Below are 14,109 nucleotides of genomic sequence, written 5' to 3' on the forward strand. Positions count from 1 at the left end.
CCCTCTAACTGAGGCTTCCTGCCCCCTGAGATCACTCCCTTTTTTTCCCCCTCTCAAAGCAAATAGCTTGGCTAAGAGTAATGGATCCCATAAACTATGAATAAAAATTGGACCAAAACCTAGCCTGGGACCTAGATACCAAAAGGGAAAAAAAGCAGAAATTTACAAAGCAAAAACCATTTCAAGAACACATATGAAAGAAAACTGCTCAAGTGTGGATACTTGATATTCCTCCACAATATAGAAAAATTATAGTTTACCCTTATTTAACGAGACGAGATGATAAAACAGTGGAGGAAAATGTGAAATGAGCTGGCAGAATTCAGAAAAGAACTGCACCTTAAAAAGAAAATCTTAGAAATGAGAATCACTTATATAGATCAAGAGAATTTGATACTTTTGACAAAACAGTTGTGGTCTCCAAGGACAGATAAATACAATGGCGTGAAAAATAATAATTAAAAAATATTTGGACACACACTGAATGATGGGGAGCAAAAGAGAATTCTGGAGATATTCCTGAAGTAAAGATTTTTTAAAAATCTACACAAGAACATTCAAATACACAAGGGATCGCCCTTAATTTAAAAGATCGCCAAGGACTCCTCAATGCTGGAAGCAAAATAACAATGTCTTCTGTCCCCAGAGAGGGGACTTGCTAGCTCCAGACCTGGGGCAATTTCCCTAAATCTCTGCATCTCATTTTCTTCTCCTTTAAAATGCGAAGCACAGTAGTACCTTCATCACAAGATTCAAAAGACCAAGCTCATTAATTTCAATAAAGTGCTGAGATTTGTGTCTGGAAAATAACCTGAACTCTTCTTTCTTCTTCTCCTTCTCTGTTCCTCTTCCTTTTTTCCCCTTCTTTTCCTCCCTTTTATTACTGTTACCATTTAACAAGTTTCCAGACGTTTGGGCCAAGAAAAGAAAGAAGCTATAAAAAGACTGGAAGGAAGTGAGAAAATGGTCCTTATTTGCCGCTAACTTGATCTACTTAGAAAAATCAAGAAAAATATTCAGCCAGATTTCCAGACGTAAGCGAACCCACGAAAATCAATCGTGATCATACACACCACTCTTGATCATCTGGAAGAGTGACTGAGATGTTTTCAATAGAAATAGCAATAAACTGCAGTGTTTGTAGAAGATTACCTAGCAAAGAATGAGCCATACCTTTAGGGGGGAAATTAAAACCTGTATAAAAGCATTTTAGAGAGACTCGAAAAAGATTTATAGTATCTTCATGGATAGGATAACTCATAATGATAAAAACGTAAATTTTTCCAAATTATATATTCAATTCAGTTTCAAATAAAATCCCAGCAGATATGTGAGGACCCTGAGAAAACTGATTCTAAAATGTATAGGAACGAATAAGCGCCCACAAAAAAAGGTGAGACAAGAGTCAGTCTTTAAAGCTCATTCATCAAAGAACAGAATTAAGCATACAGCTATTTAAAAGAAATAAGAACATAAAATAATGGTTTATTTAATCATAGTTAGGGAGGGGTGGGAGAGGAGGTGGAGGAACTGTAATATGCAAAATTACTGATTTTTCACAGTGAATCTAATGCTGGAAAGTCAAGAAATGGAGCTTAAACGTAGATTATTGCACGTTCAAACAGTGACCACTGGAAGAACTAGAACTAGGCAATGGGAACAAGCCTAGGGAAGGGAAGGAAGTGGCGGTCATTCAGGAGAATTTCAGGGGCACTGCCCACTCTTCTGGTCTATACATGGAGATAATAGGAAACTTAAGCTGCTCACAAACCTTGAGGGAATGGACATCATTTCCTAAGGTGAGTGCCTCTGCGTCTACTAATAAAACGTAACATCCCCCTTGATTTGGGGGCTCCTGGTGTAGCAGACAGAATAGTTTCTGATTGCCAAGCAGTTCCTGCCTCCGATGTCTTGAAACGTAATCAAACCAGGAGGCAGGTGTTTGAAGATTAATGGTGTTTTCTTCTGGGACAGCAGGAGGAGATAGCAGGAAGGGTCTCTAAGAAATGACAACACAGGGCTTCCCTGGTGGCACAGTGGTTAAGAATCCTCCTGCCAATGCAGGGAACACGGGTTCGAGCCCTGGTCTGGGAAGATCCTGCATGACGCAGAGCAACTAAGCCTGTGAGCCACAACTACTGAGCCCACGTGCCACAACTACTGAGCCCGTGCACCTAGAGCTGGTGCTCCACAACAAGAGAAGCCACCGCAATGAGAAGCCTGCACACTGCAAGGAAGAGTAGCCCCCGCCTGCCTCAACTAGAGAAAGCCCGCGGGCAACAATGAAGACCCAACACAGCCAAATAAATAAATAATAAAATAAAAAATAAAAAAATAAAACCCGACAGGGTTTGCTGATGCCTTGGATTGAGGTTTAAGGGGAGACAAAACAAGGATGACAGGGAAGGTTTAGAATAATGGAATTGCATTTCCTGGAACAGGGAAAACTGGGGGAGCAGATTGAGGAGATGGGGTGTGTGATTCAAGAGTAGGAACTGGGCTTATTCAGTTAAAAAATGCCCGTCATTTATTCAAGGAAACATATTCAGCCAAGACGAAAAATATAGATGTATTTGGTCTTAAATGCCTTTTCCTGTTTGATACTTCGATGCAGTTAATATATGCACCTCATTTTTTTAACATCTTTATTGGAGTATAACTGCTTTACAATGGTGTGTTAGTTTTTGCTTTATAACAAAGTGAATCAGTTATACATATACATACATCCCCATATCCCCCCCGCCTTGCGTCTCCCTCCCACCCTCCCTATCCCACCTCTCTAGGTGGTCACAAAACACCGAGCTGATCTCCCTGTGCTGTGCGGCTGCTTCCCACTAGCTATCTATTTTACATTTGGTAGTGTATATATGTCCATGCCACTCTCTCACTTCATCCTAGCTTACCCTTCCCCCTCCCTGTGTCCTCAAGTCCATTCTCTACATCCTCGTCTTTATTGCACCTCATATTCATTTGCCTGGAAAATTGTCTTCAAAATGACTCACAGTACATAAATATCCTGTGGGTCCTTATGAGACCAACGGCTTCAGAGCAGCCTCGGGCCGGGGCTGCTCACAGGTAACCGACGGTGAACAAGATGACTCTGTGTCCCCCATCCCTCCCAGCAAACACCAGCAGGAACCCACACAGGGCTTTTATCCTAAAGAGATATATCCTAAAGAGACATTCTTTGAGCGTAAAGAATGTGTCCCAAGAACAGCTTCATAGCTCTGGAAAGTGGTGGGCGTCTGCAGGGTCTAAGTCCCGTCCTCATCTTGGGAGACATAAGTTGGTTTCAGTTTTGATTTAAGGTTCCTCATTATATTAATAGTTCATCGGTTTTGCACTTGACACTTGTAGGAAGAGAACTTCTGTGTCAGTGTCTATAATGACTACTCTTTGGATCTATCATCTGTGAGGCAGTGAGGGGAGAGCAGTAGGAAAAAATAGGGACACGCACGTTATTTTTTTACACGGAGATGCATTAGACTTACTGAGCCCTTTCACTCTTCCCCTGAGACCAAAGAGACTTCAGGATTTGCGAGAATCTCAGGGTCTTATGAATAATGGTGATCAGTGAGTCAGGAAAACCCTGAAGGATGGATTAGAGGGAGGTCAGGTAGGAAGCTGCTTGATGATAGTGAGGCTGCTCTTCCGTCCTCTGAAAGCCTCTGAAACAAGTTTTGGCATAAGCCAGATAATATTCTTTATTTTCCAGTAAAATTAAAAAAAATCACCTCCCCCACAGAAATACTTTCCCCTCAAATATTTCTTTTCTCTTTTAGGAAGAGGAATGGTCAAGGTTATGGATTAAGCTATTTAATAAACTACATTTTCAGTGGGCTTTTGAATTATAACTTTAACTGCAAGTAGATGTCTTGAGTCAGCGGCTCTGACTGACCCCATACGCAGAGGGCTGTGTTGACTTTTTTACAGCGTGAGGATGAGAAGCAGGGCGGGGACTGAGCTTTGCCAACCCTGCCTCCTTTGTTTCTTTCCCCTCAAAGCCAAAATGACACCATATTTTTGCACCTGGGATTAATATTTATTTGAAACCTAGTTCTGAAATAAACAAGAGGGGCAGTTTGCTTCCACTTTGAGAAATTTGGTGAAGGTTAAGTCACCCGCGATTCAAGCCAAGCCATGTTAGACATGGTTATTCAATTGATAGAAACGGTCTCCATTAGATTTTTTTTCTGTGGGCTGCTAATTGCTATTTTCAGCCTCCAATTTCTTGCAGATGATTTGTTTGAAACCATGATTGTGGCTTCTGCTAAATCCTTTGAAATTCAGGCCTTTAATCCGATGCTTTACAAATTGTTTTAAAAGTACTGATCTAATTAAGCAAATTGATGCAAATATCCCTTGCCAAGACCAAATTTTTCTTGTCTAATGGACACTCTTTGTTCACATCATAACTTTAATTAAACTCGTGGATTCTGACACGCATAGGCAGGCGTCTCAATATTCCGTAGCATCCATGTCCATGAACCTGGAGGGGGACTAGAGTTCCTGGCACAGGGATGGCTCGGACGGTCTAGCCTAAAAGTACGACTAACATTGTGCTTTTTTTGTTTGGGGAGCCACTGGAGATCTTTTGTGTTTATGCACGAAGATGGTCCAATGACTTATATTTCGTGGTTAGAATGATACACTGAGGAATTATCACAATAGTATCCTTTATATTCACCCAATGTATTTTTCATTTTGGATGTGGTGTTTTTTTGATCACCAGAAATTCTTCATGGGTCTTCTTTATATCTTCCTTTTCTCGCTAAATTATGCTCCTGTTTCCCTCTAGATTCTTGAATATAAGAAACATTTAAAATAGTTATTTCGGTGTTCCTATCTGCTAATCCCATCATCTCCGACATTTCTGAATCTGTTCTTCTTAATTAATTTATCTCTTACTAATGGATCACTTTTCCCTGTTTCTTTCATGCCTGGTACATTTTTTCCCAGCTTTACTGAAGTGTGACTGTGTATATTTAAGGTGTACAATGTGATGCTTTGACATATGCATACATGGTACAAAGATCACCACAATCAAGCTAATTAATGTATCCATCGCCTCACATAGTTACCTTGTTTCCTCTCCTGTGGTGAGAACACTTGGGATCTACTCTTTTAGCTGCTTTCAACTGTATAGTATTTTATTAACTACAGTCACCAGGCTGTGCATTAGGTCTCCAGAATTATTCATCTTACAACTGAACATACCCTTTGACCAACATCTCCCCATTTCCCCCACCCCAGCCTCTGGTAACCAGCATCTACTCTCTGTTACTGTGGGTTCAATAATTTTAGATTCCACAAATAAATGAGGTCAGAATTTTTCTGTGTCTGGCTTATTGCACTTATCATAATGTCTCCCAGGTTCATCCATGTTGTTGCAGATGACAGGATTTCCTTCTTTTTAAGGCTGAATAAGATTCCATTGTGTATGTTTATATATCACTTTTTTTTTAATCCATTCATTCCTTGTTGAACACTTAGGTTGTTTCCTTATCTTGAGCACTGTGGATAATGCTGCAATGAACACGGGGGTGCACATATCTCTTTGAGATACTGATTTCATTTCATTTCCTTTGACTATAGAACAAGAAGTGGAATTGCTGGATCATATGACAGTTCTATTTTTTAATTTTTTGAGGAACCTTCACACTGTTTTCCATAGCGGCTGCACCAATTTACATTCCCACCGACAGTGCACAAGGGTTCCCTTTCTTCACATCTTCGCCAAGACTTTTATCTCTTGTTTTTTGATAATAGTAATTCTCACAGGTGGGAGGTGACATCTCATTGTGGTTTTGATTTGCATTTCCCTGCTGATTAGTGATGCTGAGCATCTTTTCATATACCCGTTGGCCATTTGTATGTTTTCTTTGGAGAAAATGATCATTTGCCCATTTTTAAATCAGGTTATTTATTTTTTAAAATATTTTTGCTATTGAGTTGTATGAGTTCCCTACATGTTTTGGATATTAACCCCTTATCGCATATATGATTTGCAAATATTTTCTCCCATTCTGTGTGTTGTCTACTCACTCTGTTGATTGTTTCCTTTGCTGGGCAGAAACCTTTTAATCTGGTGTAGTCCCACTTGTTTATTTTTGCTTTTGTTGCCTGTACTTTTGGTTTTAAATCCAAAAAATCACTGACAAGATAAATTTCAAGGAGATTTTCCTTATTTTTTTCTAGAGGTTTTACAGTTTCAGATCTTACATTTAAATCTTTTATTTTGTGTTGATTTTTGTGTATAAGGGTCTAATTTCATTCTTTTGCATGTGAATATCCAGTTTTCTCAGCACCATTTATTGAAGAGACTCTCCTCATTGCATATTGACACTTTTGTCAAAGATTAGTTGACTATATATGTCAACTAATAAGATATGTAGTATGTATTTGGGCTCTCTATTCTGTTCCATTGTTCTATGCGTCCTTTTTTATACCTATACCATACTGTTTAGATTACTGTTTAGATAGCTTTGTAATATATCTGAAATCAGAAAGTGTGATACCTGTAACTTTGTCCTTCTTGCTTGAGATTGCTTCAGCTATGTAGGGTCTTTGTGGTTCCATACAACTTTTAGGATTTTTTCTATTTCTGTGGAAAACGCCATTGGAATTTTGATAGGGATTGCATTGAATTTGCACTTGACTTTGCGTAGCATGGACATCTTAATGATATTAATTCTTCCAGTCCATGAATGTGATTATTCATTTATGGAAATTTCTTTTACCAATGATGTATAGCTTTCAGTGTACAAATCTTTCACCACCTTGGTTGAATCTATTCCTAAGTATTATTTTATTCCTTTTAATACTTTTGTAAATGGGATTGTTTTCTTAATTTCTCTTTTTGGACATTTCCTTCTTAGTCTTTAGAAATGTAACTGATTTTTATATGTTGAATTTGTAATTTGCAGCTTTATTGAATTCGTTTATTATTTCTAACCGTTTTTTTTTTTGGTGGAGTCTTTAGGATTTTCTATATACAAAATCATGTCATCAGCAAAAAGAGACAATTTTACATCTTCCTTTCTGATTTCAATGCCTTTTATTTCTTTTCCTTGCCTAACTGCTGTGGCTAAGACTTCCAGTACCACGCTGAATAGAAATGGTGAGAGTTGGTATCCTTATCTTGTTCCTGGTCTTAGAGGAAAAGCTTTCAGATGTTCACTGTTGAGTATGCATTAGCTGTGGGTTTGCCTTGTAAATTATGATTAGATGCTGGCCATTATTGATCATTGTGAATGACTTTGGGGACCAGATTGTGTTGTATTTCTTTAAATAGTGTTGGAGTTTCTTCTGGAATGCAGTTCCCTGTAGCAAGTTGGATGCTTTCAAGGCTTGCTTTTATGCTTTAGGGAGGGTCTAGAACAGCCTTTTGTCTTGAGCTCATTTAGTCCCATTTTTAAGGCAATCCTCTCCTGAGAGCTTTCCTCTCAGGCATGCACAGACCAGCAATCAGCTGAGGATTAGAGGGGAGTTCATTTTGGTCTGCAGATCTGAGGGGTTCTCTCCTTTCCTCAGTGCAGCCGACCACCCGCCTTGCCCGTCAGGACCCAGATCTGTGTCTTATCCACAAAGCCAAACCCTCAGGTCCTGGGCTATGGCTTGGAAAGTGCTTCCTGTTTGTGCTGAATTCAGCGTTCCGTCCTGCATACCTAGGGCCCACGCCCCAAACTTGTTATTTCATGTGTTTGTGTGGTTTTCTAGCTGTTTAAGGTGGAAGGGCAAATCTGATCCCTGTTAGTCATGGCCAGAAGAGGAAGTTATATGCTTCGTATCTGATCATCTGATGTACATATTAAGGCTGTATGGACAGCCATACTCGTGAGCATTAACCAATATACAATTTCAGCCACAACTACAAGCTACATATGTTATTAAAAGTTTTTAGTAGTTACATTAAAAAAAGAAAAAGGTAAAAATTTTAAATACTTTATTGAACTCAGTGTATCTAAAATATTAACATTTCAACATCTAATCAATAAAACATTTATTAGCAAGTTATTTTACCTTCTTTTCTTATTCATGCCACATCTGTGAAATCCAGTGCGTGGTCTACATTTGCCACACATCTGAGTTTGACACACATCTCAGGTGCTCAGAGGCCACATATGCCAGGCCCACCATATTGAACTGGGCAGAGATCACAGTCACTGGACACTCTGGTGTCCACGGACACCCTGGAATTATTGGGAGCTGGAAATTCTCTTGCACTTGCAGACTTCTCAAGAAGGGTTCAATGGGAAATAATACTGAGGCCCCAGTATGTACTTTGTGATGCCCAGTGTCCCGCCCTGGGGACTGTTTTGGCCATGAGAGAAAAGAGCCTTTTCGTTCCTATCACCTGGGTCCAGGTGAGGAGCTCAACTCCTTCTATTGCTTGTGCAGAAGCGCCTTCATGTGCAGCTCAGGTTATAGCAATGCGTACTCACCCAGGTTGACCCTGAAGAGAGGTGGAGTGGTGTATTTTGCTAGATTTCAAGTTTATCTTTATGTTGAGTATGTTGCAGTCATTGAAACTGGCTACTCCAGCAGCAGAAATGGCAGGGTGTGTGTGTGTGTGTGTGTGTGTGTGTGTGTGTGTGATTTGTGCATAACACGTAAGTGAAAGATGATATTTCTAGTGACGGTTTCTGGTAGAACATCAGGAACAGCCGTGGATCAAGCAGTGCTCCAACATGATAGGATAACCCTGACCCGCACCCTCTAGTGACAGCTTCACTCTGTGAGCCGGCTTCGTTGAATTCCCAACGAGGTTGACTTTCATCCCAGGCAGCCCGTTATTTTTGTTTGTTTTGCTTGTTTGTTTTTTATTGGAGTATAGTTGCTTTACAATGTTATGTTAGTTTCTGCTGTACAACAAAGTGCAGCAGCTCTATGTATACTTATATCCCCTGCCTCTTGGACCTGCCTCCTACCCCACCCCCCATCTGACCCATCTAGGTCACCACAGAGCACCAAGCTGATCTCCCTGTGCTATACAGCAGGTTCCCACTAGCTATCTATTTTACACACGGTAGTGTATTCATGTCAAGCCTAATCTCCCAATTCGTCCCACCCTCCCCTTCCCCCCATGTGTCCACACGTCCATTCTCTACGTCTACATCTCTATTCCTGCCCTCGGACTAGGTGCATCTGTACGTTTTCTAGATGCCACATATATGCGTTACTATACAATGTTTGTTTCCTTTTTCTGGCTTACTTCACTCTCTACCAGGCATGTACCCTGAGAAAACTATAATCCAGGCAGCCTGTCATGCCTTCGAAAGAATGTGTCCTTTAATCTGACACTTTCGTTGTGTAGCTTTTCAGTCTTCCTTTCAGCAGGGAGGTACCAAGCATCCTCATGGAGCCTGGATGCTGTGGGGGATGGAGGAAAGAACAAAATGTAGTTTTTGCCTTTAGTTTACTCTCTAGAGGTGGGAAAGAAAGGATTCCAAAAGCAACCCTTGCCGGAGTTGAAGCAAATGAGATCACAAGTGGTTTTCTAGTTAATCCTGATGTAAAGAACATTTCTTTTTTTAAAAGGTGTATTTTATTTAGAAAGAGAGTAAAAAGGAATTAGCATACAGTGGTTACTGGCTCCAAACGTATATCATTTCTTTCTGTCTTTCTAATTGAAATATAGTTGATTTACAATGTTGTATTAGTTTCAGGTGTACAGCAAAGTGATTCAGTCATACATACATATATATATATGTATGTCTATATATTCTTTTCCATTACAGATTATTACAAGATATTGAATATAGTTCTCTGTGCTATACAGTAAATCCTTGTTGTTTATCTATTTTACATATAGTAGTGTGTATCTGCTAATCCCATACCCCTAATTTATTCCTCCCCACCTTCTCCTTTCATAACCATAAGTTTGTTTTCTGTGTCTGTGAGTCTGTTTCTGTTTTGTAAATAAGTTCATTAGTATTATTTTTTAGATTCCACATATATGTGATTTCATATTTGTCTTTGTCTGACTTACTTCACTTAGTATGATAATCTCTAGGTCCATCTGTGCTGCTGCAAAAGGCATTATTTAAAGAACATTTCTGATTAAAGGTCCCAAAGGCCCTCAGTAAGGGTAGTGTCACAGGGTCACAGGGTTGGAGACCTACAGCAGCTAAAACGTTTTATAGCTTCTGCCAGAGGAGATAAACAGTACACAGAGCAAAACGGAACACCCAGAAATAGATGCAGATTCAAAGAGAGAATCAAGATGTTAAAAAGGGTATTTGAAATTCCTGGGGAAGAGAGTGTTTGTCTAGATACTTTGAGAAAAACGAATCTTGATCTCTGTCTTGCTTCTTAGGTCAAAACAAACCCTTGTTTGTTTGTCAAAACAAACCCAAACAAAGTTCCATAGTACAGGCAAAGAAACAGACAGAGCCTCGCTCCTGATGTGTTTAGAAAATAACACATAAATTAATTAGGCTGCGCTCTGAGATCAAGACCCAGAGTCCTGAGAAACAAGAGCGACTGGGCCGGGAGGGGCCGTCTGTGGATCGTCTCACCTGCCAGGTTCAGGAGCTGGGGTTCCAGCTGTTGGCAGTGGTGGGGACCAAGGATGGGGAAGATGGGGTGCTACTCCCAGGTGCATGGGCGCCTCACATTCTCACATGGTGCCGGGGTTCTCCTCGGCACACCACCATCTTAGAGTCTCTCAGCATCGACACTGAGCCTTTCATTTCTCTAAGGGTTGGACACATATTCTCCTTCCCTTTCTCCACAGCTCGAATCTACTAGCGCCTCTCCCCAGAATCTTTTCAACGGTTCTAACTCAGTCCATCTGAAGTCGAGCTCCAGCACTGGTTGCTTTCAAAAGCTCCCAGGTAGCTGTAACGCAGCCCTGGCCTCAGTGCTAGACCAGAGGTCCCCATGCTTAGCCCACATCAGGGTCACCTCGGGGCTTGGTGGACCATGGACTGCTGGGCCCCATGGCCAGACGCTCAGAGCCAGCAGGTCTGGGTGGGTCCCAACACCTTGCATTCCTAACAGGTTCAGGTGATGCTGGAGGGGCTGCTCTGGGGGCCACACACTGAGGACCACCGGCTGGGGTGTTGTGATTCATAATAAGAAATATATGTTTGGCCTTTGGTCCATTTCCTGGCACAGAGCCTCCCAAAGCCTTGGAAACAATAAGAGTAATGGGAGTATTTTAAAAATAATATTTGGTCTCTTGTCTTTAGTTCCTGAAAATGCTTCAGAACCACGAAGGTGGGATGGGTGTCTTGTTATTCATAACAGGCCCCTTTCCAACACCACTGAGTTAATGGGAATGAGGTGACTCTTGGAAACCCCCTAAGGATGGGGCTGGTTGTCAGGGGAACCAACCATGGATCAGAGGGTCAGACTCTTAGTCCCACCCCCTCCCAGACCTCTGAGGAGTGGAGAAGGGCTGGAGGTTGAATCAATTGTCAGTGACCGGTGGTTTAGTCAATCAGCCTGTGTAATGAAGCCTCATAAAACAACCGCTATGGAGAACAGTATGGAGGTTCCTTAAAAAACTAAAAATAGAACTACTGTATGATCCAGCAATCCCATTCCTGGGCATATATCCTGAGAAAACCCTAATTTGAAAAGACACATGCACCCCAATGTTCACAGCAGCACTATTTACAATAGCCAGGTCATGGAAGCAACCTAAGCGTCCAGCAACAGAGGGATGAATAAAGAAGATGCAGTCTAGGGACTGCCCTGGTGGTGCAGTGGTTAAGAATCCGCCTGCCAATGCAGGGGACGCAGGTTCAAGCCCTGGTCTGAGAAGATCCCACATGCCGCGGAGCAACTAAGCCCGTGAGCCACTGAGCCCATGTGCCACAACTACTGAAGCCCACACGCCTAGAGCCCGTGCTCCACAGCAAGAGAAGCCAATGCAATGAGAAGCCCGCGCACTGCAACGAAGAGTAGCCCCTGCTCACCGCAACTAGAGAAAGCACGCACGCAACAACAAAGACCCAACGCAGCCATAAATAAATTAAAAAAAAAAGATGAGGTCTATATACAATGGAATATTACTCAGCCCAAAAATAACAAAATAATGCCATTTGCAGCTACATGGATGGACCTAGAGATTATCATACTGAGTGAAGTAAGTCAGAAAGGGAAAGACACATACCATATGACAGCACTTTCCCTTACTCTTAATTTCAGTGTCTTTAGCTTTAACTTTTAGCACAGTCGTAGCATAGTGTAACCGGGAGAAGTCCCCCTGGCTTTGATATTGCTTTCGGAGGACCAAGCCATCAGTCTAGATTTCTCTGGTTATCTCATCCTATTTGCATTGCTCCTTAGGTTGAAATTTAAACCCTTCCACCAGCTCGAGGACATTTCAGGTAGACCTTGGACAAGCCAGGATCTAAATAAGGACAAAATAATAAGGAAGAGAGAAACTGAATGGGGGTTGGCTGGCAGGAAAAGATCTGGGAGGCAAGGTGGACCCCAGTTTAGTAAGCCCTGCCCTGACCCATAAAGTAGGGAGTGGACCCGCCGTGCCATAACACTAACGGCAGTGACGCCACAGAGCCGCGTGGTCTCCCTCCGGTGACCGTGTGCCCTCCTGCGCTTGGGTGGCACTGCCCTCGTCCCCCTTGCCCCTCGTCCCTCTTGTCCTGTCCTCTGCATCTCCGCGCCCTCTGCCCCTGTGTTCCTGGCCCTACGGCACCCACAGCGGCTGCTGTTCTCAGCACAGGGTCCTGGGGCTGTGACCCCTGCGCGCACTCGTCACCTCCGGCTGCGGTCACAAAACACAGGGACCGGGAGACAAGCAAACATCTGTTTCTCTTGGTTCTGGAGGCCGGAAGTCCAACATCAAGGTGCCGGCAGGTCCAATGTCTGGTGAGATCTCTCTTCCTGGTTTGCAGGCGCCGTATTCTCCTTCTGACCTCCCATGGCCAGTCCTCGGTTTGTGAGAGATGGAGGAAGGTGTGTTCCTCTGTCTCGCCCTCTTTTTATAAGGACGTTAATCCCATCACGAAGACCCACCCCCAGGACCTCATCTAACCCGAATCATCTTCCAAAGGCCCCACCTACAAATACAGTCACACTGGGGTTACGGCTCTAATGTATGAATTTGGGGGGGACGACACAGCATTCAGTCCATGGCACTGAGTTTCTCGTCTTAAAAAGGATTTAGACTCTAAGCCTGTTGAGAACAGAAATAGGTGCTTAGTCCAGGGTCTGGCACAGAGGAGCTCTTTGATTGATAAATAAAGGACTTTGAAATCAATCAGAGTTTGTCCTGGTGCTTCATTAGAGACGAGCCACGTGCTTAGTTAAAGACTTGCATAGCTGTTATCTGAGCCAGATTTATACCCATAATCCTAACAATAAAAATACAGGTTGGATGTTCCTGTGGTCCAGAGGCAGCTCCAGGGTCCTGATACTTATTAACTCGTAACAGGTGCTGTTATAACTGTCTCATGGATGAGAACACTGAGCACAGGCTCCCAAAACCTGAGTCCAACCTCTGCCTGCTTGATCCCAGAGTTCTGTTATTTATGTCGCATATAACTGGAGACAAATGACCTGGGCCTTTCCTTCCAGAAATCCCGAATTTAAAATGTTCTGTTCAAATGCTCCATGTCAGTACCAAGTGGCAATTCCTCATGTTTTGGGTGATTTTTATCATCTTTGAAAAATCACTCTATTTTTGATGTACCCAGGACGTTCAGGTGTGATTACAGAGCACGCTGCATTTTGCATGAACTGTCTGCTATGTGCATCGTCTCTACCTTGGCTTGTGGCATCATTTTTTTAAAAATGTGTACAAAGCATGAGTTAAAGGAAGTGCTATTAAAAACCATGCTCAATAAACCAAGGCATTTAAAAAAATAATTTGCTCCATTTCAGAGAGGTCCAGCTTATCAAGTACAAGGATGGCAATTAATGCCTATTGTCCGAATGGTCCCCAAATGATTACAGGCTCCCGGGAGGGAGAAATTTGAAGTGGCCACATTTGGTACCAGGTGTTCGAGTGAAGGGTGTTATTTGTCTTGAGATGTAATTGGTGTCAGCCACGCAATAAAGAGGTTTAAACTTTATGCCTCGGCTGTTATCACTGGGCCAACCCAGCCCTTTCATCAAACTCTGGCTCCGTCACCA

This window comes from Mesoplodon mirus (genome assembly GCF_964341445.2).
Source record: "Mesoplodon mirus genome assembly, chromosome: 16".
In the NCBI taxonomy this organism is placed as follows: Eukaryota; Metazoa; Chordata; class Mammalia; order Artiodactyla; family Ziphiidae; genus Mesoplodon; species Mesoplodon mirus.